The sequence below is a fragment of the Canis aureus genome, chromosome 2 (assembly GCF_053574225.1).
Source record: "Canis aureus isolate CA01 chromosome 2, VMU_Caureus_v.1.0, whole genome shotgun sequence".
Lineage (NCBI taxonomy): Eukaryota > Metazoa > Chordata > Mammalia > Carnivora > Canidae > Canis > Canis aureus.
This window is the reverse complement of record NC_135612.1, coordinates 20,133,899-20,161,098: the sequence shown is the minus strand read 5'-3', so window position 1 is coordinate 20,161,098 and position 27,200 is coordinate 20,133,899. Positions and strand designations below refer to the sequence as shown.

General features: G+C 38.2%; 1 protein-coding gene and 1 long non-coding RNA gene across 15 annotated transcripts in view; one reads left to right on the top strand and one right to left on the bottom strand.

Annotated features, from left to right (window-relative positions):
- Positions 1 to 25,548, bottom strand: part of MEF2C (myocyte enhancer factor 2C) — a 169,149-nt gene extending 143,601 nt beyond the window's left edge. For 2 of the 14 annotated variants that reach the window (XM_077865157.1, XM_077865150.1), the window contains exons 1-2: positions 25,363 to 25,548; positions 9,997 to 10,083 (exon numbers count right to left, since the gene is read on the bottom strand). The gene's annotated coding sequence lies outside the window, so the exon portion shown is untranslated. Of the gene's footprint in view, positions 1 to 5,288; positions 5,579 to 9,996; positions 10,084 to 11,960; positions 11,980 to 25,362 lie in introns of those variants that run through there. The other 12 variants (XM_077865128.1, XM_077865117.1, XM_077865166.1 and 9 more) reach the window with 9 other exon arrangements.
- Positions 11,655 to 27,200, top strand: part of LOC144294043 (uncharacterized) — a 144,679-nt gene continuing 129,133 nt past the window's right edge. Inside the window, exons 1-3 of the long non-coding RNA XR_013361448.1 lie at positions 11,655 to 12,081; positions 22,290 to 22,395; positions 26,651 to 26,712. This is a non-coding gene — a long non-coding RNA (uncharacterized LOC144294043). The remainder of the gene's footprint in view (positions 12,082 to 22,289; positions 22,396 to 26,650; positions 26,713 to 27,200) is intronic.

The window sequence follows — 27,200 nt, the reverse complement described above, 5'->3', positions numbered from 1 at the left end:
AAAAAAAAAACTAAGAGTTTCTTTGCTCAGTAACTATAGCAGACTATTAGAAATTATTTTCTTTCTCATGCTGTTATTCACTTACACACTGCATATTTGCTTCAATTCTCCAAGGGAAGAAATCTGGCTCTTGTGGGAAAAGTCCACCCCTTTCTACATGTTTGCTTCCTTAAACGAAAGGAACACACCCCCTTACATTCTTTGAAATGTGTCCAACATGCACAGAATTGTAATAGCGCTGTATTATTGACCAAATTAGAAAATCCTAAATGAGAGTCAAATATTGATAAAATGCTATGCGTTTTGGATAAGGAGAACTAAATGATAACACATATAGGTAACAGAAATGAAGTATGTTCACGCTAGTATCTACATTTTAATGCTCAGAACACTTGTGTCAGTGGAAGAAATTTGTCAATGTTTTTGTGCACATGAATGTTGTATGACAAGTCAGGAAGAGGCCCACAAATGTTACAGGTTTTTGAGTATATCCTTTGAATTTTGGACTCATTGGGGGATTGCCTCCTCCGCTTCATAAATATTTTAGAGAAAAAATATTCAGAAACTAATGTATCCATCTTATTAAGTACAATCAGAAAGCTGTTTGAAATCACAGAAGTGCAAAAAGTATCAAAAAGTCTACGCTCATGATGCTTATGACAGAAAACTCACACCAAAGTTGGTATCCATGAACTTCTACCTCATTAAGACAATCCGCTGATCATGAGAAGTTATGGTCTAACAAGTCCCCCTTCTACTATGTAGAATAATATACTCGCCAGGCATGTTTTTTGTTGTTTTCTAATAATGTGATAAACTCCATATTTGTGGGGAATCTGTGCATCTACTATCTTTCCTTTTATTTTTTTTCTAAACTCTCTTTTACTTTATTCCATTTCACATAGAAACTTGCAATTATAAAGACACAAATTTGTATACCTTTTAAAATATTTTAATGTTTATATAAAAATGGTTAGTCCCTTTGCAATCTGTTCATCAGGCATTCCCCGACAAACTCAGCTATACAGTTTCCAGGCCTACAAAATGGAAGCTCTGCTATGCTGCTTATGTTTTTCACTTAGAATAAGAGTGAATATAAACAGTGAATATATAAACTAGAACTGAAGGTAATAAACTTATTAAAACTTAGTAAGATATTGTTATGGTCAAAGAAAAGCTGCAAGTATGTGCCACAAATCCACTCAGATGAAACATCTCATTCAATAGAATTTCTTCTCTTATAATAATGCACAGAAAATTAAACACATAAATATTAATTTTATGTATCACAGAAAATGTAGGCAATGAAAATGCAATGTTTACATTTATGGGTGACTCATTAGTGTTTTATTGTGTGAAACACTAGGAGGCATCAGTTGGGTAAAAAAGGACTTCAATTTTTAAAGAAGCAAGAAATTACTGTAGAGTGGATGTGTAAGAAGTTAGGGTTTTCAAAGTGTTATTATATAAACCAAAACTTGATTCTATGAAATAAACTCTCATAACATCATATTTTGTTGTAAAGAATAATCTGTACATCACATTCATGAAATACATATAATTTGACCAATAAACACCTATCAAGATATATTTCAAATGTATAGATTCATAACTATGTAATTATACATTTTTATGAAGAATATATTTGGTAACAGAATAACATAATAGCTATTGACTACTGTGCATTTTCTGCTCAGTTATTCAATACCATGAGTGTATGTTTTATTTCTGGCAAATCCTGTTTTGTGCTCTCTACAACGCCTCTGAAAATGCCTACTGCAATTAAACCTTAGGATAACTGCTTCACGTAAGCAGCCAGAACTTGATATCTGTTCATCAAGAAGTGATGGAACTTGAAATTTAAGCAATGAAGGTATATACATAAAGGACATGTTTTCTCTTACTTCACTACTGAAAGGCTGTCACTTGAAAACTGAGTTTTCTATTGTTTGAATGGCTCTTCATAATGATGAAGCAACAGGGTTGTGGTATACTTATCTAGCAATCATTTGAAATTGGAGTGTCTTGCCATTCCTCAACAATCAGCTTTTATCTTTGACCTATCAAAATAACATGTGAACTGCGTAATCCGCCTTTTGTAAGGTGCACAGACTCTGTTGTTGCTCCTGGTTTTGTGAATCGCCTCTGTAATCTGGTTTGATTTCCTAAAGATGACAGATCTCGGTGAACAGTCAGGCTTTACTGAGTGCAGGGCAGTCCACGCGCCCGTGAGATTAAGGTACAGTGCTGAGGTCGGGGATCTTAATCACCTATCCTTCTACACGCAGCACACAGAGTGAACATCAGTGATTAACTCTTTTCATTGTGTCCAGGCAATCACTACATTCATAAAATGAATATGTGCATTTTTATAAATTTTAGATATTAATCTGCCTGGTGTGTTCTCTGAGGATGTGCTTTTGAAAAAAAAAAGTAGAACTTAAGTAATAATCTCTCTAAAGTCCATTCTGTAACCCTCGATTGCATATGAAATTCTCCCACGTTGTTTTGAATCACGTCCCTGAAGCCAGGGTTCTATGCTTAATACATAATTTTTTTTTTTGGTTATTAAGTAGCACAAATGTTGCTGCACAGATATTTCCCCATTTTTGTGACTTTCTGAGATTTCATAGACCTAAAATATACCGCGTGTAGTGTTGGGAAATAAAACCACAAAACATACTACAATAAACAGAAGAAAGTTTTGAAATATTATGTTAACATATACCAAGGAGTTATTTAGCTCAGCTTTTTATAAAAGAAATTTAATATAATAAGTCATTTATTAAAAAGATATGGTTGTAGGGTTATTCAATTTATTGACTCAGTGTAAAAATGAGGGCCAAGGAAGAAATACATAGAAATCTGAAAAATATAAAACATGATGCTTTTTCAGTATTCTATCTTGAATCAATAGACACTCCTTTTCACTACTGGAAAAACCATTTCCACCAAATTTTGAAAATTGAGTATGTTTATAAAAAGAAAAGAGGCAAGGTGCAGTAAAGTCCTTGTTATTTAAATTTCATGTATTTAATGTTATGTGTTCCTATTTTGGAAAGTTAGTAAGATATGTGATTGCATACTTTTAAAGTATGAACAGCTCAGAAAAGATGGAAAATTGACTTATTATAAAGTGTTCATTGTTATTTAAACCTAAGAAACAAATTAATATTTAATAAAAGTCAGGTCTTTAATATTGTCTTTGACGTGCATACACAGCAATCAGAATGTAAATAGCGAAATTAATGAGAGAAGGAAAATTCTGCCTTTTGTAAGATGTCTGGAAAATATGCCACAAATACTCCAAAGCTTTGTGAATGCGAATGACAGTAAATTTTTATAAAGTTTGGTAAAACTTGAAGCTAAGGTAACTGCCAACTATTGTCTCTTTAACGTGACTTGGGAATCAAATTTTAAATATTGAGTTTAAAGTGTGCTTTGATGGAAACTTTTAGAATTGAGCTTGTAGTATACTATACAGCCAAATGTACTTTCCAACAAATAGACTGAGATTTTTGACTTTAGAGATTTTTTTTTTCCTTTTGAGATGGGATACTGGATAGGCATATCTCATTTTACCTGCGAGTTCTGAATCCACTTGCTTTAGAACTACTTCTTCTAACTTAATAAATTTATACATACATTGGGAGACAACAACATGGTTTATTAACTGCATTATATTTAACTGAAACTCATGGAAAAACAAAAATACTGCTTGTGCCAGATTTGTACATACTGAACATTTTCAAAGACTAGCCAAAACTGGTTATTATTTTTAAAATTAAGTAAAATGTTTTAGTTTCAAATTGGAGAATTGGAGATTGTTAACCTATTAAAAGCTAAACTTAGTATGCAATACAGAGGTTAAATGGGGTTCACAGGTGGTCACATTTCCATGTCCTTCCAAGTCTCTAGAGATTGGAGTTATTATACTCTACATAAACATCTTTACTCTGCAACCACAATTCCACTGCAAGGTGCCAGTGAAAAAGAGGCTGGTCACTTTTTTTTTTTTTTTTTTTTTGACTGGTATAATGAGGTGGCTGGAGTTCCCTTTATAGCATACAAAATATATGCAGTCACTAACCATTTCATAAGACAGTGACTATTAGAGTTAGTATCAGATTCACAATAGTAAAATGCACTTTGTGTCAAAGCAATTCTCCACTGAGGACCAGTTAAAGAACTGGCAGAGAGCCTGATTCTACCTATTATACTGTCAGCATTTACATATAAAGGTGTTTTATACAAAAGACACACATTCCTACAATGTGAAGAAAAGAGCTTTTTCCAAAAAAAAAAAAAAAAAAAAAAGATAACTACTGGACCTAGACTAGTCAGAAATGTGTCCGATATAAAATTTCCTCTAAGAATTAAGAGCCATATTCTGGGAAGAAGATGACATTAGTAGCACAATTAAATCCTTGCATAAATATAATAAACAATGTGTTGTGTCTCTCCATATATACTTCCTTTGTGCCAAACTTTATCACTGAGTTTGGTAACTTTCATCCAAAGTCCAAACAGAAGGCAATTAAAGTGACTTAACCTTCTTTCTTTTTAAAGAGCCATGTATTTGACTTGACCTGAACAGCAGTACATATACTGAACCCCAACACAGATTGTAAAATGTAGAGCCTACCATGGCCAGGGTATCACTTTTTTTTTTTTTTTTTTGTCCACACCAATGAGAAGCCCTCTATCAAGCCAGCGCTTTGGTAAGGGAAGGAGATGCACAAAGGTATATACTCTGACAGACAGCCATGCTTTAGCTCAAACTAATCCCAAGAATTAGTGGCTCAGAAGCCTAACCCAGAGCAAATCAGAGACTTTGGGGGGCCTCGCAGGAGCATCTTTCCACAGTAAACTAGCGGCTAATCTTAAGGAATGTACTTCAAGGTCACAGAATATCCTGTGAAATATTAAAATCCACCAGGCTCCACACGCTCCACCATATCAAACATGCTAATGACGTGAACTAACTTCATGAAACTTTAAACACACGGGTGTGACAAGAACGAGTCAGGAGTGATTTCAATAACTGATGGCAAACAGAGAAGTCTTAAAAAAGTTACTTTTAGCAACAGACCAGGAAATCACAGAATCTTAAAAAAAAAAAAAAAAAAAGAAAGAAAGAAAAAAGAAAAAAGAAAAGAATGCACAACCAACCTCAACTTCAGCCTTCCAAAAAGGCACAAGCATAGACCCAGTGCCGTGGAATATACTGATGCAGAGACAATACCCAGGCTATTTCTATTTCCTCGAGAAATGTCAGAGGTACTTACATGAAGGAAGACCCGATCAGATTAGTCCTTGGGATATTTTCCTTTCTTAAGAGAGAGAGAAAGAGAGAGAGAGAGAGAGAGGAAAAAAAAAAAATAACAATGATCTTTACTTCGTCCAGCCTTGAAGTGTCTCTCCACCTGATTCAAACATGCAGCCACGGCGACCCACACAGAACCTTCAAAGTCAATCCAATAGCAGCCTGAAGATGTCTGGGTGTACGCGTGTGCTCAAGTGTCTGTGACTGCGAGCAGCGCGAGCAGAGAGCTGGAGCCCGAGCGTGCGCGCGCGCACCGGGGGAGCGCGCGCGGGGGAGGCGCGCGCGGGGCCGCGCACTGGCGCGCGCGCCCGGGCCGCTCGGAAGAGGAGGAGGAGGAGGAGGAGGAGGAGAAGGAGGAGGAAGAGGAGGAGGAAAAGAAGGAGGAAGAGGAGGAGGAGGAGGAAGAGGAGGAGGAGAAAGTAGCTCTCAGCAGCCGGCCAGATTAAAAGTAACCAGACTCATCCAGAAAACTGCGTCCAGGAAGGAAGTGACAGAGGACGAATGGGAAAAGGAGAGCCGCTCGCAGCCTTTGAAACATCGCGTAAAAAAAAAAAAAAAAAAAAAAAGGCAAAGGGGGGGCGGGGGCAGTGGTGGAAGGATATTGGGAGGGGAGGCGGGGGCGGCGGAGCAGACGGGCCTGGGGCTCCAAGCGGCACGTCCTGGGAAGCGCCTCTTGCCTTTTTTTTTTTTTTTTTTATTCTTTTTTCCCCCCCTTTATTTCGTCCTTGCCCCTGCGTGTGCCGCGGCCTCGCGCCGCCCTCTGCTCTCCGCCTCCCTCGCCCTCCGGGCCGCGGGCGCTCGCCCCGCCAGCCCCGCCAGCCGCGCCGAGCCTCAGTTTCGCTCTCGGCAAAAGGGGGGCGGGACCAGACCTCGGAGCGTTGTAATAAAACAAACATACAGCAGTTCCCTCCTCACCCCTCCAGCCTCAACTAGATTGATAAATTGCTCCAGCACGCTACTTTAATTATGTATATGGTATGCAGAATAAATCACTGAACATCAGTACCTCAATCAAGCACTTTTAAATGATAATTGCATCTTGGTGAATCAATCTCCCCATTCCTGACATTTTGCTAATTTTAGTTTTACGGTGGGGTAATGGCACATGCCATACGCAAACCTAATGACAATTCTTTATTGCACGAAACCGAAGACAACATCGCGAGCGGCGGCTCCCGGCTCTCCCCACGCGGCGGCGGCGGCTGCGGACGCTCCGAGCTCCGGCTCCCGCTCCGGCTCCCGCTCCGGCTCCGGCTCCGGCCGCCGCGCGCCCGCTCCCCCGGGACTCCGCGAGCCAGCCTGCAGGAAAGTCCTTCCAAAGTCGGGATCTTTCCTCTGACCAATAGGAGCGCGACCCTAATAGTTGCTCCTGCGACTTCTCCCTCCCCCCCGCCCCCACCCCCCCGTTTGCAGACGCGTTAACCGCTTCTTTCTTCCGCGGGTCCGTGCGCTCCTCCGCGGCTCCCGCGTCAAAGCCCCCGAGCAGGAAGCCTGCGAGCCCTCGATTCCCCGCGCCTTCCCTGCACGCCCGGGACGCGCGCTCTTCGGCTCTGCAGGGCTGCAGGGCCGCACGGCGTGCAGAGAGACTCCTTATGCCTTATGCATGTACAGAATAATGAAATAATTACCGGTTCCTGAAATCTCGACTTCATCGCGGGGCCATGAACTTTCTAATCAGTTTGGAAATATTTACCGAGGCGGCAGCTTCCTCGGAGATCCCCCCCCACTCCCCCCCCCCTCCACTTCTATCTCTTCCACACCTTACTGGATTTTATCCAGAGCATTAACATGTAAACCAAACCAACTTCCCAAATGCATTAGGCTTCCCTATCCGATAGCTGATGACTTCACTTATCCTGAAGAGTTTCAGCTGCACAGGAAGCAGAACTAGAGACTGATAAGGAAGATACTTATGTTAAGGTTTAAGCACAGTAAACACTTGTCCTTACCAAAAAAAAAAAAAAGGTTAATATTCAAGATTAGGAAAGCTACCAGGGGTCGGGCACCTTTCCTTCTCTAGCCAATGACACCACACCCAATAAAGCCAAAGTAAAATATACCAATAGTACCCAAACCATGAAAAGACAAGACTGCATGCCAGTAGAACTACAGATCATACAAAATGTTGAAACCCAGTTAAAAGATTTTAAACCTGTGAAAGGAAGAAGAGAAAATACGTTCGGGAAATGAAAACGTTGAAGGTACAGGAGTAGACAATAGGAGTATACCGAAATATCTGGCTAATTAAAGATATTTCCTCACTTAAAAAAAAAATTCCTTTCAGCACTGTATGTTTAACCCAATGACTAGTTGCATTTCCTGTGAAGTTCTGCACCATGCCTCTAGACTATTTTAATGTGTGAGGACAGTGTGATTCAAAAAGCCTCCTGCTTCATTGTAGGGGCTATTTGATGTGAGTAGCTTTTCTCAGAAGAGTGGGCTCAACATTTAGGTGTCTGCCCCAAGGCTTCACTTGAAAGGAGAAGGTTGATTTTACAGGCAAGTACAACCAGATCTGAACAATCTTCAGCCTTCTGGCTCATCACCATTGTGACTGTATCAGCACAGTTAAGATGAATCTCTTGCTTTTATTATAGGAAAGCGTGGCAAACTGTCACAAAGCAAAAGTCATCTGAAATAGTATTATTTCTTGCAGATTAGGATCTACAGTATATTTTTTGCCTGTTTGTTTTTCAGCTGGTGAGTTTGCTACTACCATGAATTCATTTTAATAATATGGCAGAGATAATCTGTATCAGGTTTTCATTCAAGGTACAACTTCTTAAAAAAAAATCCAAAAATTTAAAGGTGCATACTCATTTTGAATACTAAGATATGTCTATGTATGGTGATAAAAATGAAATTAATTTTTTCCAGATTCACAAATGCCTTGAGAAAGCAAAGCATTAGTAGGAACATCTAACTTTATTGCCATCATGCCCAAAATTAATGCAATGAATTGTAAAAGCCTATTTTACATGAGCAAATAGACACAGGCAATACATGACTTTCGGCCATACTATTTTCGATGGATTACAGGTTATTGCTATTTACCTCAGCAGACTTCAGTTTTGGATAGTTTTCCTTCAAAAAAAAAATCATTTTACCTTTTTAACATCTGAAAGAATTATTTAATAATAAGCATTATAACAAGCCCATAATTATCAGTGATAGTACAAGTACAAAAATATGTATAACCCCACACTGTGGATAATTTGGAAATAATTTGGATCTGGACTGTATCACAGTTGGCCTTTTAAAATATAAGATATTCCCCTCAGCAGATTTAGCTTCTTAATTATGTGTGACCTAAGTTAATATTAGCATTAGTTTCCTTCCCATGAGCCTTCACAGTTGAAGCAGAAGATGTTGTGCAGAAATACACAATAGAAAGTCACCGAGATTTAAAATTATTCATTGGTAATCCACAAAGTGGTTAATACAAAATGTGCTTTGTATTCTTTGAATACTCTGGATTTGATTTTTTTTTTCTCCCCAAATCATCCTGATCTCTGCCACCTAATGCTACTTGGCTAGTATCATAATATTTTTTGGTGTAGCGAGGAGCTTGTAGTAGGTGTTAGGAGGCCTATATTCTCTGGCTCAAGATTTGTGCCTAACTAATGAGTGTGTCTTTTCAGGACTTCAGATGCTTATTCATTATGTGAGTTAAGTGAATTCTCCAATCTATTCCAGTTCTATGATTGGAAAGTAGAAAATTCTGCTACCCTTTAAGCCAATTGGATGCTAGTGACCTATCATGTTAAATAAAAGGTGACAAATCATTTAAAAGAAAATGATGTCTGGGATTGTCATACTATTTAAATAAACTATAAACTCCCCCCCATTACTAAATAATTCCTTTATTAAATAGTTGTCATAAGTGCTTTATTATGTATGTAATTATATATCTACTTGTTCCCCCCTCAAAAGAATGGTTTAGCAATGTATTTGATTAAAGTGCCACAAAAGTTACAGAGAGCATAATCCTCAGGACTTGAATCTAAGGAGTGCTAATTTCTCATTTCTGTTCCAGGTTGTGTACCATCTTACTCCACCCTCCTCTCTTTACTACTTCCCTACATTAAATCAGCAGTACACTTAAACCCTGTTCACTGGGTATGCCTGCTTTTAAGCTTGGCCCACGCTGGGTGTAGCTCTTGAAGTGAGCTTTAAAAAATTATTTTAAAGTAAGCTGGGGAGGTTGCCACAGCAACCCACCCTAAGATGAAGAGAGGCTATAGATTAATCTACCCCTCAAGATTATTCAACTGTATAGTATTTGTTCTTCAGCCAGAACACTTTCAACACAAACATGATAATTGAACATAGAAGTTCAGAAAAATATACAAAGTAGTAAGATACAAATTCCAATAGCATTAAAAATGTTATATTTTTTTATAGTTTACAGTAGAGATGAGATACATAACTTCCCCTGAGATGGGTTAATTGTAAAAGAGACTTGCAAAGGTAGGCCCTGAAAGGTGACATGTGGGCTTTAAGGCAAAATGGCATGGTATTGCCTACAATGTAAAGCATAGAATGGTTGCACCACTCTTTATTATCCCTTTTATGTGTCTACGTTATAGATACCTAATGACAGAGTTTGGCAGTTTTACCTTTAAGAATTAGCTTGGTGGTAAATGATAGAGCAAATGTTAAGCACTCACCACATACACATACAGTCATTTGCCTTCCATTCTTTACTTCATCTCTTCATAGAAGTTACTTCACAGTTTGCAACTCTTCTTTGGCACCTTAAAATGTGTAAGTACAACAAGGTACATAGTTAAAACATTTTTTTTTAAAGAAAGCTGATATTAAAGTACATTCAAATAGATTCATTTCTAAAACTTCTAATCTGAAGTAACATCAGTATTAATTCTGTTTTTAAAACAAATGAATGTATGTTAAATATAAAATAATTAAAATTATCATTAATTGTGAAAATACTTATATCTTTTAATATAAATAGTGCCAAATATCTAAATTTCAAAAATTCTTTAGGTACAGCTTTAGCCTATGCACAGTATACACCATATGGACTGCTTGTGATTGAGAATCTGCAATATGCAAAGGATTTGTTATTCCAAGCCAAGGTTTAATCATATCCTTTATCTCATATCTAAAGAGCCTATATTTATCTTTATTTTTTGTACCTTTAATTTTGTATCTGATTAAGAATTACAAAGGAGAAAGTCAAATCCACCATACCCCAAGCTAACAAAATTTGTCAAGTTGGGATAATGAAGCTGCGACTGTAGTTGCTGAAAGGGCTTATTGTACATGTCGCCTAAAGGCCAGTTTTAAATACTTCGGGATTAGTGGTGTGGATTCAGTACCCTTTATGAATTCTATTACCAATAATACCTTATGCTTCCCACCAGTGTTTAACTATACTGAGCACAGACAAATGCTCCTGTGTTCTAATCCCTGCTTGAAACCAGCTTTCTATGACTTCCAGCACACACATGAACTTTTCCCTGGCTTCAGAATGAGTCTACTCCTCCCAACCCAGAGACATATCAGACCAGGATGGTCAATACCCATTTACCCATCTGTATTAGCAACAAGACTTCTCACAGGGAAGGCTCATTAAGATTTACGAAGCCTCTATATTTGGGTTGACATTCCTAAGATTTATTTTTATTTTTAAATTGCCTCAGGCAAGGAGAAATGAATTTTGGCCACTCTTCCTTTAGGGGTGTTAGCTGAGCTTAGTCTTTTAGGCTCAGGCCCACAGTGAGTTAGTCTAAACTTAGTGACTGGTACTGGGTATCTGGTGACCTGGTGAATACCCTTTCTCCTAGCCTTGCTTGCTTTTGCAGTCTGCTAAGTGGGAATCATAACACACATCTCCCAGGGCCTTTTCACCTTACAGAAATGCAATCTTCATGGAATCATGTCTGAAAGGATATGCTACGGCTTATAATATAACAGTGCCACTACAAATGATGATACATTTCTTCCTTTTCCTGGATCAGTATGCCCAAATAAGGCTATATCACTAATTTCCTTGCAAATGTGTGCCCCATTACAAAGTATCCCTATGCATGGCTAAATCTGATGGACTTTACCTTCACGTACAAAATCGTTAAATGTTCATCGGAACATTGATTCTATTCCGTTTCTCGAAATATCACAGAAACCTTCAAGTCAAAGAATGGATGGTCACACTTCCCCTTTTAACTATTTTTTTTCTAGATGCCTCTCTACGTGTGTGCCCTTTAATTTTTAAAGATCTTTTTTTTTTTTTTTTGTAACCTGGGATCGGGGTGGGGAGGAGGGGTGGGGATTCAAAATCTCGTCCTGCGTTTTGGTGCCCACTTCTTTGTCTGGGAAGCCGAGGGCTGGAATTCCGTTCGGACGGCCCCTTAAAGACCCAGACAGGGGACGCCTCTGGTTTCAGCAGCTTCCTCGGCGGAGTTATTGATTGCAGGCAGCAACAATCCCTCCGGGTGATTTGGGTGGAAAGTGAATCCGCGCTGGCTGGGCGTTCTCAGAGGCGCAAGAGCCGCAACGCCATCCAATTATTGCCGGTCGTCCCCTCCAACACCGCTCTCCACCTCCAGACTCCGCTCCCTGCCCAGCGCCACTTCCCCCCACCCACTTTTCTCAGAGCGGACCGACCTACCTATTCCTTCTCAGCCCGTCTCCGCTTCCCCCCCACCCACTTTCCTTGGTGCGGACGGAGCCGAGGGGGCGGGGGCTCCCTCCCGGGAGCGTTTCTAGAGCTCGGAGGCAGCTAGTAGGGGGTGAGTGCGCCACGTGCGTGCGCCACGGGCGCGGAGGAGGCGGGCTCGGGGCCCTGCGGGGCCTGCGGCCCGGTGCGCGCCCGGTGCGCGGAGGGGGGCGCGCTGTCCTGGCGGGGAGCGTGGCGGCGTGTGTCTCGAGGGCGCTGCCACGGGTGGGGGGTGCGGGGGGGGGAGCGGCTGGGGGTCCGGCGGAGAGGCCGCGTGCCGGGCCGTGGAGGATGGGAGGAGGGCGCAGCGGTGGTGGGTGGGCCCTGGGAACGCTCGGTGGCGGAGTCGGGGAGTCGCCCCTGCTCGCCTGGTTTGGGGATCTTTGGGAATATTCCCTCTCGGTTGGCGAAAGACGCCCGCGGAGCGCCGGGGAGGAGTCCGAGCCCGGCGCCCGGGGCGCCCACCTCCGCGCGGTGCACAAAGCGCTGGCACCGCCGCCGGGGCTCGGAGCGCTCTGCGCGCCCGGGGGCACCGCGTGGCGGGCGCAGCTCCGGCCGCCGCCCCTGTCCCGCCGCTCGGCCGTGTTTGTCACCTGACGGAGCCTTAGGAGGGGACGCGGGTCCCCGAGCTGGACTGTGCAGCCCAGCCTCTCAGGGGCTACGCGATCATTTATTTAACCGCTGGGTCTGGGAGTTAAGCTGCCACGGGGGATACGTGCGCGTCTTGGCGAGGGACAGGCCACAAACTACACGACAGTTGGGATACGAGGGAGAAAAGACACAGAACCTCCCCCCCCCCCCCCAAACTACCTTTCCCTTTCCATCCCCTTTCTCTGCCGGCACGTGAGAACAGTGCCGGGATCTCTTGCAAAAATGCCATCCCGAAAAGCAAATGCCTGGGCTGCTGCTTTGATCTGCCCAGTGGAGCTGAACCAAGGGCGCCCAGAGTGGCGGGAAGACCCATGCTCCTAAGGCACTGTCCAGTACTCGGCGGAATAAATCAAAGATGCAAAGTGTTTGTATTGTCCTGCTCTTGAAGCTAGAAGCTGCTACCAATATGGTAGCCGCTACCCCCCACCCCCTATGGCTCTTTAAGTTTAAGCATATTAGAATTATGGCAAATTCAAAATTCAGTGCCCCAGTTATCCTGGCCACATTTCAAGTGTTCAATAGCCACAGACGCCTGATGGCTACCTTATTTGACTGCGAGATGTTGAACGTTGCCATCATTGCATAAAGTTCTATAGGAATGTGCTGCTCTGGAGTTTTAAATGAATGCTGGTTAAAAAAAAAAAAAAAAAAGAAAGAAAGAAAGAAAGAATCTGCTTTGTGATACCAGCCAAATTTTAGGACACTCTTGGCATTTGCATTTCCTGGCACAAGTGTGGAAAGTTTTAAAGTCAGAATTTCCGTATCATCCTGCTGAGAGAGGTCTTAGGGAACATTCAACACAAGCACCTAATTTCTGTTTTTACAGGGAAGACAAGAGGGGCCCAGAGAAGTTAACAGATGCACCTCCAAATCATGCCAGAAATTTAAAAGGAAGATAAGGTCAAGGTACAGAGTCTATCTACTACTACACTTTGTGCCCCATCAGGGCACCTTGCCTGGGGCTGCCTAGGCAAATTAACCCCACAGGAAGGTGACCTGGCCCAAGATTTTCCACAGGAGTACCCGTTTTACAAGAGAAAATACTTCTAAGCATTCTTCTAGGAATAGATTCTAATAAAAAATAAGGTGTGTAGGAAATAACACTGTCTCCCAAACTAAAAATGTATTATTGGTAGCTTTATAGATTCATATCATGTCTTCTTAAAGAGACTGGTTGGCATAACATTGTTTCTTATTTATACTTACAATACTCTGAGGAAGTGGCATTATCCTTTTTTTTTTTTTTTTTTTTTTGGCATTATCCTTTTAAACTAAGAGCTAAAAAGCATTCGAGGCCAGGGAGAAAAAAATATTACATAAGGTGAGAATTGTTAGTAAAGCATAATCTTCCCCAAATTTGATCAGTTACAAGGTATAGAACCTCCCTTTGCCTCAGTTTCCTCATCTGTAAAATGTGGAACATAAAGTGCTACTCCTAAAACTTCGTTAGGAAGATTAAAGGAGCCACTCAACATAAAGCACAGGGCTGGGAAATTGGTAAACTGTAGTAAAACACATTCTTATTTTCCTGCAAAGAGTTTCTACCTCTACACTATTAAGTTCCATGTTCACCCACACAGGGGCTGACAGAGCAGTGAAAGCTGGAGAAGTAGATCGTCAGAGGGGTGGGAATTGGTTCAGGATGAGAGCTTTATGTTTAAGAGGTAGAAATCTCTTCAATCCTAAAATTCCCTGACTGAATGGGTATGGGTGGTCTTATTTCTCTTTCACAGGCATGGTGTCTCTAGTATACCTCGAGACTTTCATTGTCTTAATTTATTATTTTTTTGTCTTGAGGGATGCTTCTTCATACTTGTTAGCTGCTTGGTTGTTGAAAAGGCACTGGAAACTCCAAGTCCATCCTCTTTCACCCTGGTTGACCTTTGGAATGCTGTTGTCAGCCAAGAAGACATTGATATCTTCAGTCTCCTGCTAGCTTGAATTCTTTAGGGCAGAGCCTGCTCAGATTATCTCCTGATGTCATTCCAAATGTCTGATGGCCATCTATGGCAACGGGGCTGGGCTGAGGCCTGCCAGGAAGGGGGAGCCCATGGAATGCTTAATGGAGCATTCTGGTCAAGAGGGACCTAGAGGTTGTTCTCTGTTCGATGCATGATCAACATTACAACTATGTCTAGGGCACTGTTTGCTGGTTCTTGCAAAACAGAAGCTATAGACTTTTTTTTTTTTTTTGGTTTTAATAAAGTCCCCCTTGGGACGTGTATGATTTCTATTGATTTAAATTTGTGTAAATATGTATTACAGGAAAAATGGACTCAGAAAGTGTTAACAAACAATTTATGTCTGGTATTCCTATTCCTGTTAACTCTCCTCAGTAAGAACACCAAAGTAAGATAAAGAAATTTAGAAAGGAGAGAATAAAGCCACCACACCACAAAATGTACCTTGTTTTCTTTATCTCTGTAGGTAATTTTCCAAATGATGGTATTCTACTTAGCTGAGAACTTACAAAATTACTTCTAAAATATTTTATTTATAACCTAAAATTATAAACCAAGAAAGATAATACGAATTTTATTTTTTCAAGAAGGAAAGATCATGCATAGATTTATGTGTTTCCCATACATACTGAATTTGAAAACAAGGAGGTGCGTAATTATATCCATATTCTAATTTACCAGGATAAAGAAAGAATTAATTTTCATTGCTTGAGATGAATTCTCCCTAAATTGGGGATTCCTGGGTGGCTCAGTGGTTTGGAGCCTGCCTTCAGCCCAGGGTGCCATCCTGGAGTCCCGAGATTGGGTCCCACATCAGGCTCCCTGCATGGAACCTGCTTCTTCCTCTGCCTGTGTCTCTGCCTCTGTCTCTCTCTCTCTCATGAATAAATAAATAAAATCTTAAAAAAAAAATCTCCCTAAATTATTTTGGAATATGATCAGAATTAAAAGTAAAATGCAGTAAAACTTTTTAAATTTAAGTCAGGAATGAAAACTGGTTTGATTTACCAATATATACTAGTTCACTGAGTCAAAGAGCCAAACCAAGGAGGTCTGATTTTCTATATATATATATATATATTTTTTTTTTTTACTAAATTTGTAGTTAGATATTTCTATGTGAATAATATTCATATTTGTAATACAAGGGTTCTGTAGTATATGTGCAAAAATAATATTACCTTATTAGAATGAGAGTTGAAATAAAATAATTTTAAAGTGCATAATATTTAATGGCCGGCCAGTCATTATTCGTTAGTCTTGTATTAACAGCTTTAACTAATTTAATTGTATTAACTGCTTTATAAACTTTTTTCTTTTTATCTAAACAACCTTTCAGACAGGCACTACAATTCTCCCCATTTTATAGATTTTAAAAACTAAAGCTTAGAGAGGCGACGTGACCTGCCCAGGGTCTAATAACCCCTAGGTGCCAAAGGACGCGAAGCTAGGTTTGTTTGTTTCCAACTGATGCTGTTGACTATGATGCTGTGTTGCTTCCTTAGACTCATGACCTTTGCTCCCTTTTAAGGAGGATATCAGGAGGTGATATAATTGATATTTTTCCCCCCACCAGAAAATATTTTAGAAATACGTGTCTAAATGTGTGTCATCCTCTTCAGGGTAGACAGCTTAGGAGGTTAATTGCTTATTTCAGTAATAATGTCCTTGCACAGATCTCTAGAAATCTTAGGAATTTGCTATTCAATCTTAACAGTTTGTTGGCAGATCATTATTTTTAAGGATGAATTTGCTGGTGAAACTAAATTCAAACCAAATGTAGTGAAAAGGTGCTTAATGGAAACTGTGATGTGATTATAAACCAACAGATTATTTGATATCTGGCACATAAATTGGCACTAATTGCAGATACAAAAGGGGAATTTCAAGGGTATTCTGATGTGAATGTGTAGCCATTAAGGAGACATTTTGGCAAGTAATATAAAATTTTTAAAAAGTTAGTTTCATTAATTAAAAGTTATATATCATGTATGAATGTCATGGGAAATATCTTTGCAAAGAATATACAAGAGGCAGGGAAGGGTATGTCAGAGACCCTGGATTAGAATCCAAGCTCAGACGCCATAATAACCATTTGACCTTAATTTTTGAAATGTACTTGTTATAAAATAGAGAATGTGGCAGGACCTACACAGGATGATCATTTTCCTGGGAGGAGGACATGAAATTGTACTTCTATAGTCACCGAGTGCTTGGCACGTAGAAAATGCTCAGTAAATGTTAGCTAACATTTTACTATTTCACTTTTAAGGACTACCCCATGTTCCTGGAAGACATCTCCATGTCTCATTTATCTGACAATATTTTAGAAGTTGTTTCCTTTTCCATCAGCTTCCATGCTTCAAAGCAGTTTTTATTTCATAATAGAGTTTTTTATATTTGAAATAAATATAAAATATTTAGGATAACATGCGGATTAAACTAATGTATACTATGCAAGAAATATTACATTCTGAGGTTGCCAATTTATATTATCCTTGTCAGTGTTCCATATTTTTTTTCAGAGAAAGATTTTTTGTGTGTTCATATTTGATTTTATCAGACTTCTTAAATCTTAAATTTTTAAGTCTTCTTAAATCAATATTATCTGTGTGGTATAGGCAAAATTGTAAGGTTGCTGAAGCTTGTCTTTGTGTCATCAGCCTTCCTAGACTCACCTTCAACTTGTCCTTCTTTCACTCTGGCATGCACCACTCACCCAGCAGCAATTTTTAAAATCAATAATAGCTCTTTATTGAGTGTCTCTGTCTCCTCACAGCCTTTCACTGATGTGACTGACCCACAAGGTCCTATCATTCCTCAGCAGCCTCTTTATGTTCCAGAATTCTCTTGGACTATGTTCTATCAGAGGAGCCAGCCACTGCAACAGTTTACCTCATGACGCAGTGTCAATGTGTTACTCCTTTAAATGAACTTCTCTTCAAAAGTTTTCTGAAAGGAGTTCATACATCAAAGGAGTATCTATGATTATACAAATTCTATAAGTTTCCTGCTCTGTTGGTCAGGAGGTGCTTTGGGGAGGAGACTTTCAGTGTGTCTCAGGTCCCTCTCATTGGCCAACGTGTATGTGAGCCCTGGGTGCCAATAAGTGAGTAGCCTGGCTCTTGAGGAAGAAACTTTATGATTTTTGAAGAGATTGTGATTGGAAGACGAACTATCAGCAAAGTATCACGGTGTTCCTTGAAAATTTGTCTACTTTAAAAATATATATATAATAACACTTTAGTATCTGTTGTTCCAGTCTCTTTTCTATTCCCATCTTGTATAGAAGGCGCACAGTTGCTGCATGTCCCCTGTGCCATAGCTACCATGTTGTCACTTGGTCTCCCTCTGTGTGCACTCCCTTCTACTCCCAAAAGCCATCAGAGGTATAATTAGTGATTATTTCTCCAGAAGTGTTGAGGGGGATATAAGAGCCCTGTGACGAGCATGTGTATTGCTTCCTGGATGAAGGTTAGAATTTGGAAGGGTTGGAGAGAGGTTCAGGGCTGGAGGGAAAAATGCATTTTGCCCTTTATCACCTCTGTGAAATCACGGATAAAGCATCATCCTGTGTGCAAAGATGGGCACATCAACATTTCCCAACTTTGGCATTAAACCTGTAAATATGGAGCATCCCTATCAAATGCAATGTACTACTTTATAGTCTGAAGAAATTCAGAGATGGAGAAATATGATTCTAAGTAAAAGATTTTGAACACTACTTAAATAAGGGTAAGTAGGCAACATTCTACAATTTTCTTATGCCTTTTGACCCCTTTAGCAATAGGGAAATAGCTAATCAAAAGATTTAATCCTGTCTCTTCCATTTCCTTTTCTTTTTCCTCCTTTCTTCCCTTTCTTTCTTCCTTCATCTTTTCTGCTCCATCTTCTCATTTTCAGTTGTAAATTTTTTATTTTCAGTTTTAAAGTCCGTAAAACCAAAAACACACAAACACACACATGACTGGTTATTAACAATTAGATTTTTTTCATGCTTTGTAAAGTTACATTTTCTATTTCAGAGCCATAGGATATTAATAATTTTCTATTTATTTGAATCACTCCAAAATAAAATACTGATAACAAGAGAGCTTATTTCTGAACAATTAAAGTATGCTATAGATAATATGTTCATAGAAGAGTTTCTATGATTTTTTTTTTTGTTATTAATCACTATAATTACTCTGATTACAATGATGATTAACTCACAGCAAGTAAGGCTGTGTTGTTTATCTATTTTCGAAGGATTTATGTCCATCCATCCACATGTTCCACACATTCTCACCTCACCCTTTTGTAGCCGTGAGATTCTAGTTTGGGTAGCCTATGGCCACAAAACAGCTCACACATAGAATAAAACCTGTGGTTTCCTCTTCCTTATTGCTGGGCCATAGCCGTCTAAACTCCCTGGGTCAGTGATGATCACTTGAGTTTCTAAAACTTGACTATATTTGCACATGTATTCCTCATAACAAGCCCTCTCTACACTATTTTTTTATTTTTCTGAAGAGTCAATTCAAACTATTGTTCATATTTAAAGCTGTTTTATTTAGTGCCTGAAACTCAAGTAGAACTTGAGAATGATTTTTGGCTTATCTCTAGTGTTGGGTGAACCTTATCTGCCAGTCTACATGAAAATAATTAAACTATTTAAGTGCAAGTATACCTGACAATAAATAAAAATAGAAATATAACTTCTGTAGCTATAACCATAGGCTTCCTTTGGTGTCCTAGAACTTGAGATCGCTGGGTGCTCATTTTCTTGCTACTGCAGAGTAGGAGAACTGACCTCCAGAAGAAGGGAAGGCTCTAGAGAGGACTGAACAATCTAGCACAGAGAACAGTTTACCAGAGGGCCTCAGATTCACTCAGACTTTAGCCTCACCTCAGATCCCCTAAGCAACAACCTCAGGAATCTGCATCTAACTAGCTCCTTGGGTGTTTCTTATGTATATTTTGTTTGCAAGCCACTGCCTTAAGGGTGATCATAAGATCTGCGAAGTCTTATTTCTTTACCTTAGGTTCGCTTCATTATTCGTTCCCTCACTCTCAACTCTTCATAAGTTTTATGAAACTTTATATTAGTGAACACCATTCAAAATAGTAACAGTGAGAGGTCAGAATGATAAGAATCTTCCCATCGCTTGTCTTGGCTGGCACTGTAATAGACATGCCGCATATATCCTGCCCATTGTGATTAGAAGACTGATTAAGCAATGGGAGGACCCAATTCTCTCAAATTTCTATATAGTTCTTCATTTCTACATATCTGAGAGGCAGTTGCTTATCTTTTCTTGGGTGAACTGTGTTCTTGGATCACGGTATCTCACCAAAACCTGTAAAATGGGTTTCAGATCCAGGGACCTCTACCGCTAGTGACAACTGAGCTGAGAACGCATTCATGCTTCAGTGACTGCCAGCTGTTTGTGAGCCTAGATTCCTGGCAACCAGGACTAGTCTCATTTAGAATCACTTAGGAAATGTGGCTTTACCCTAAAAAGACTTTCAATTACTACAAATATTCCTTAGGACCTCGATAATTACCTCTGCCTGCCGAGCAATCAGGTAGGGCCTTCGTGACAATGTCATCCCAGGCAACACGGGGATCCCTAACTCCCAGCCTTTTAACATCTCTGCGTGGCCAGCTGCTGCCATTAACCACTCTTGGATCTAGATATTTTTAACACTTCAGATTAGGGGTTCTCTGATGAACCTGTTTCTTGTTCCAACATTTTTCTGACACGAACAAACATGTTCTCAGGCTGGCTTACGGCAGCAAGTGTGGTGACTGGTTTTTTTGTTTGTTTTGTTTTGTTTTGTTTTTTTCATTTTTTAAACTATCCCGTTTTATAAAACTAAAAACAGTAAATGACTTAAGTTTTTTTTGTGTGTGTCAACTTAGTCTTATAATGTGTTCCGAAAAGTTCAAAGCCATGTGTGATAATGTAATTTTGAGGGTAAGACCTTTCATGTTTTGTTACCAGGGTATCCAAGTAGGAAAGATAAGGCTAGCTGGTCAGTAGTTTATTATAAAGTGATTTTGTTTCCCCCACTCATCTCACAGGCTAAAAACTGGTGTTAGTTTTAATTATTTGGAATGCTGCCAGTATGGAGGGCTTTTAGAGCAGTGGGGAGGGGACAGTGCATGCCAATGGAGACAGGAACCCACCCAATATTGTCCAGAATCCTACTGGGACTTCACATGAAGCAAGAGAAACACCTTTTGTTGGATAAACACCTTCTAGACCTGCCTTTCCTATGATTTACACATAGCCCAGCAAAGAGTCACATCCCTTCAGTATCCTCCCAGAGATTACATGACTTGTTTCCAGTCACAAAATTACTGAGTAGTGAAATAATGATTACGACTCATAACTGCCTACTTCTGCTCTGGTGCTCTTCAGGCAGTACTCTTCAGGTCTAACGAGAAAATATTTAAGATCCTTCAAAGGCAGACAAGAGACAAGTCATTCACTTTCACTAATAATCCTTTGAGATGCAAGGAGATGACTGAATTTTTTGCACATTTTGCTTTGACACCTCTGTCTTCATAATTATTAGAAATGGATATTATTTACTGATTATTTTGCTTGAAATCGATTTGCATACTGTTATTGCATATTGTTAAATGGTTTGCTGATAAATAATGTTGATTTGGACTAAATGTAATACAATAAGCAAATACATTTGTGAATTTAGATATATCGTATAATTTAGTTGCTAAATGGTATCATAGAGCTGTTGGAGATTATTCTAGACTAATCCCGTGCAGGAAATTTCCTCCCATCGCCTACATCAGTGTTTTAAGCCCTCCCCCTCTTTTAAAAAATTCATTTGCTTGTTCAGGTTTTAAAGCAAACACTTCTCACAGGCAAATACAGCTCCAAAGCTCAGGGTTAAGATAAATCCTTTTAAATTCAGAACATGCTAGTTATCTCCTAAATGATTTCTTTTCTAGAGGGTCAGAGAAGAATAAAATATTTAGTTTGAATATATTTTCATGACCTTGATTGAATCACTATGATGTGCAGCACTATCAACAAATTATATTATAGCAATATAAAATATTAATATAATTAATAATTATTTGAATAAATATCAGATACTTATATTAATACCAGACTGTTGAGTCATAGAATTTCTGAACTGTTAGGAAACACTTGCTGATGAGGCCTCTGGGGACTAGAGAGGTTTTATAATTAACACACATACATATACACACACAGACACTAGTTAGTTTTTGAATCGGTTATGTGAACTGTTTACTATATTCTGTACTTAGGTAATTGTATGCTTATGCTTTGGTATATTTGGTGTTTTTAATTATTTTCAAATATTTCAAAAAAACTTTTCAACCTGAACTTTTCATTTATGCATTTATCTTCTAAACATATATGTTGCCATTGATTATTTTTTCTTGCTGCAGTTTCATACACAACATAAATATTTTCAGTTTGGAAATCAGGTTAATGGTAAAGAGAATCTAAAAATGAATTTATGCCATAGGTATTTAACGTGTTCATGTTCTTTTTTTAAAGCTACATTTTAATATGCCTTTGATAAAACTGTATTTCTCTAATAAGATATTAAGTTTGGTGGCTGCAAACAGTTCCTCAATGAAATGTCACTCACATTAATTTTCCATGTGCTCTTTTTTTACTTATAGTTTCATTGTCCACATGTTTAAAGTCTAACAGAAAAAAACATCACTGGATGTGAAGTTGGAGGACAGATCCAAGTCTACATCTACATCCTCATGTTGGTGACCTTGGGTAAATTTTATTTTTGTGCTTCCATTTCATTTTTTAAAAAAAAATGAGTAGTTGAAAGCATCAAAGACTCTTTCCCACAATTCAAACACTACATGAGCTCAAAAAAGATTTGATTGAAAGAAATGTGTGGGCATGATTACCTGGCTGCCCAGTATTTTCATGGTCACACACTTGTTACATACATCTGAAGTTCCTTTAAGGAAATTAACTCTTTGTAGGTGTGAGATATGGACATCAAGAGAAGTGGGATAAGTGGAAAAGGAAGGGGAAATAAGTTAATGACAAAGGAGGCATGGTGGGTGGTAGAAATGATTCCCTTTTTACTTCTTTATATCTATAGTCTAGTTATTCCTACTTGAAAACCTTACTGGCACCAGGTATTATCAACAGGGATGAGTAATATGTAATTTTTATCTTTACTGGGTTACATTTGGCCCGCAGACAGTTGACAGCTGTCAGTCAGGTGGCTGGTCAATGAGGAGATACATTTAAAGCTGCCAAAGTATTTTTGTTTCTTTAAATACTTACAAGTAAACCATTTTAGCTGGAAGCTTCATGGTCTTGAAATGAAATAGATTGACATTCACAATATAATTTATTGAAGTTAGTTGCTGGGAGAATCAAGATTTTCCCTGTGCATATATGGGTAATCAAAATATTTTCAAATGTCTTTCTGAAAGAGGAGAATAATTAATTTTTTCCACTCTAAATAAGCCGTTCTTAAGATATGAAGCTATATTGCAAATAATGCTTAAAATTTAAAAATATATTTTTAAATTAAACTTTTAGGGCACATGAGTCATTGCAACATTTAGTTGTAGTATCTGACTAAGACTTATTAAATCATTTCCATACATTGAGGGAGTTGGCATAGGTATTTTTGTGACACAAAAGTGAAGGTTAACTGGAAAGGACGAACATGTAGCTGCCAGTTGTCCTAGGAACTAAGCTTCTCTTCATAATTACAAGGAAGAAATATGGAATTTTAGATTAAGCCCACAATTCAGGGCATGGTTAAAATGACAAATTTTGGTTATTCAGAAATATTTGGGCTATACTTAACATTGTTTCTAATAGGTTCAGTCACACTTACATAATTCACAGGAATCATAAAAAATAGGTTGGAAGAAGCTTTTGTAGGGTTTATACTGAGTGTTAATGACAAACAGTATAATAATTATAACCGATAGTAACGCACATAAAGACTTAACAAGTGTAATTCTAAAGTTGACGTAAGAGTGTGTGTTCAGTTTTGCAGTACTTATTTCTAATTTCTTATTTCTGATTCTTTAGGAATATAGTATTTAACAGACCAGATAAATAACAAAATTATAAGTGCATACAGTATGTATATATTCATTCTTTGACAGACTAATGAAGTTACCTAAAAAATGCAGTGACCATGGTTACTTAGGTGCCAGAAGCAATATAATGAAGATGACGGAATATCACAGAAATATAGCAGTTTGAAACCACAATATATTCCTTTTTTAAAAAATAGAATATACTTTAATTTTCTGAACCATATTCTACATGAAATGATTTATAATTAAAATCAGATTTGGGTTTTAATTATGTTTTAAAGATATTATATTTTTGGGTTGGCTGGATCATTTCTGGTAATTTTTCAAACCACAAATAGTTAATAATTTTAAACATCCTTTAAATCAGTCTAAAAGAGTATGATACTTACAAATTTGTGGCTTATCGTTATTGATTTGATAATTGTTTTAGATGTAGTGGTCATTAAAAATGTCAGATCTGATGATTTTCTTACTATACAACTATGTGTTAAGCATGTAGCTTGAAAATTTTTTATGAGATCATCAGAATAAAACAATTACCTCATAATATTAGTAATTTACATTGGTAGGAGCCTTTCTTTTCTTAAATACCAATTGTACCCCCCACAGTCCAGAAAATTGATTTTATGGCTAATAATTTATAGCATTTTTGATCAGTGTATGCTGTATGTCTTTTACATTCATTAGCCCATGTTGCTTGTGAATATGGAATTTGGTTGTTAAAATGGTTTCATATGTTTACTATGTATAGTCTTTAGCTTTGAGCTCCTTACTTGCTTAAATAAATGTTTTCAATTTGTATAATACAACAATTTGTAGAGAAATGCTGTGAAGCATAGTTAAAAGAATGAGCCCTTGAAATAGAATCACTTTTTAAAAATATATCCTGACATGTGGTCTTATTTTTCCATGTTTTGTATTAATTAAAATCCTATTCTGAAAAAATTATTTTTGCCTAAACTTTTGAATTCATGAAATGAAAATACCAAATATATAAATGTACTAATTTTGGAAATCAGTGATGTAAAAACATGCTTTAGTACTGTCTTGGTTGTTTATTCCAAAGATTTTTCTCCAAAGAAACTCTTTGTAAAGTAATGAGAAAATGTTGCTACTTTTAATTATTAAATATTCTGTGCAATCCATGTGTTTAAAAATGTATTATAAATAAAATTAATTTTATATTCTGTGTAATCATATTCCTGTCACATGCACACATAAAAAACACTAGCGCATGAAACATTTTAAAAGAGCATGTACCATTTCACATTTTTATTTGATTTACTAAAAAACCATTTTACTCAGGACAGGTTATGACAGAATTAGATAAAAAATGATGAAATGATATTTGTGTGTTTAATTTAATAGTCTAATATCATATATGTAATTAATTCTTCGTCTTTCAGATATCGGAATTAGTAGTGAAAGAAACCAACATTCAAAATAAAGAGTCTTTCCTATAAGACTTTTCTTAAATGTAAAAAATTGTCAAATGGTAACAGCTCTACTTTCTACAACAGGCAAACCTACTGTTGAGTTAGTTGGCTCTGATTCCAATGGTCTCATCAGCTTTCTGAATGTAGGTTCCTCAGCAGTGCCTCTTCCAAGATAACAAAATCAACTTTTAAAGATTAAAAAATATATTTTGGCAATTGAAACTCACCAGTGCCTTTCTGCTTCTCCAGGAAGTTGTACCCTTCAGCACCTGCTGAGGGCTTTGTTGTCCAAACCCTGACAGGTAAAAAAATTCCTGTAGAATAAAGCCAGACCAGCTGGCTTTGAAGAGAAACCCCCCAGTTTGGGCTGCGTTTGTCTCTCCTCCTTTTCTATGAAGACCCAGGCTTTCCCCCCTTGATCGTCAAGCCGTAAGATGCGTGATCCCTGTGCACAAGTGTCTGGCAGGCCGAGATGCACCTGTTCCTGTCACTCTGGGGTAAATTTAGCTGTAAAGGTATCACTGACAACCAGACCTTTGTCAGTGCTGGCAAAAGAACACAGAACTGCTTCCCTCCCCTCCCCCTTCCAAACCCCTATGCTGCTAGTTCAAATGGAAAATATCAAATTGGAAGTCTATCCAAAAATCATTCCTAAAAAATGAGATTGCTTTCATATGGTAAAAAAGTAAGTTTCCTCATTTCACGCAGACTTTAAAATTACATTTCCAAGAATAATCTTGGAACAAGACAAGTTTTTGTTCAATTAATTGTGGCTGGAAACTTTTTAATGGAAACATAGCACACACTTACTTCATTTCAGATTATTAAATTGTGTTAAGCATTAAAGTTAGTTGCCATTCTTTGCTGTAGCTCATTTGTTCTTTTCGATCCAGAGAAATATTAGAAGGTTAAAAATTATCACATAGGAGGGATTAATCATGCTACCAAAATTAGACTGCGTGTAGCTCCGAGAGACTGAATGTCAAAATTGTGTGCTCGTAGCCCTTAAACTATTGAAAATCTAGGACCCCACTACTACGTTTAAAATGACAGCTAATGTCTGTGGAAACCCTGGATGTGTAGAAGCTGGTAGAGCTAGAGTTCTCTTACTCTTTGACTAAGGTAAGGACATTTATCACTTATGCGATTTTTTTAGATTAATTTCTTTATTGACAGTTTGAGAACAATTCCTTTTGAAGGAAAATAGAGAGGCAGGCAGTGTTCATTGATATGTCTGATGTAAATATAGTAGTTAAGATATATAAAGTAGCCCAAGGAGTAATGTGTTTAGCCAAAGCATTCTGAGCTTCTGCTTTAATAATTATGATTTCTTAAGTGGTATTAGAAAGAGTTGTGCAAAGTACCTGTTCTACCATTTTATTGCTGTTTACAAGGTTTGGGTGTGATGAGAAAAAGAAATCTGGGTCAAAATAAAAAATGCTTTGTAAAATAAACAAAGTTCCTATTTACTTACTATGTATAAACAGCCACTCACCAAGCCTCATTTCTCCACAGGGCACCACTTTCAGATAAAAACATAGACCTGAATGGCATCATCCAGTATCCAAGGAAACCATGTAAGTACCTCTCTCACTGTGTACTTCTCTTATTCAGAGTTTAAAAGCTGGCTGAGTACTGAATAAGTGAGTGTTTTTATTTAATAATTATACGGGAGGTACTTTTTAGGAGCTTGCTAAAAAGAAACAGGTTCTTGATTGTTATGTGCGTCATAACAAAACCCTTATGTTTTCATCATATTTCATAAAATTATGTGTTTAGTCCCAACCTCTCTATCAATGCTCATTCTTAGGTACAAAACAGCTACTCAAAGTCATAATGAATTGAGAGTTTCAAACTTTTCCAGGACCCATTAGTGTCTGAGAAACAATGTTTCAGAGGCCTTATGCCAGGAGTAGTGACCTAATTGAATAAAACCTTTTTCAATTTTAAAAATTAAGAAAAAATCGATCGGAAAATGATATTTTGTTGGTAAAAATTTATGGCAGTTTATTTGGTTTTAGACTTCCTTGGGGAGTGAGCAAGTGAGCAAAAAGGTGAAGTTATG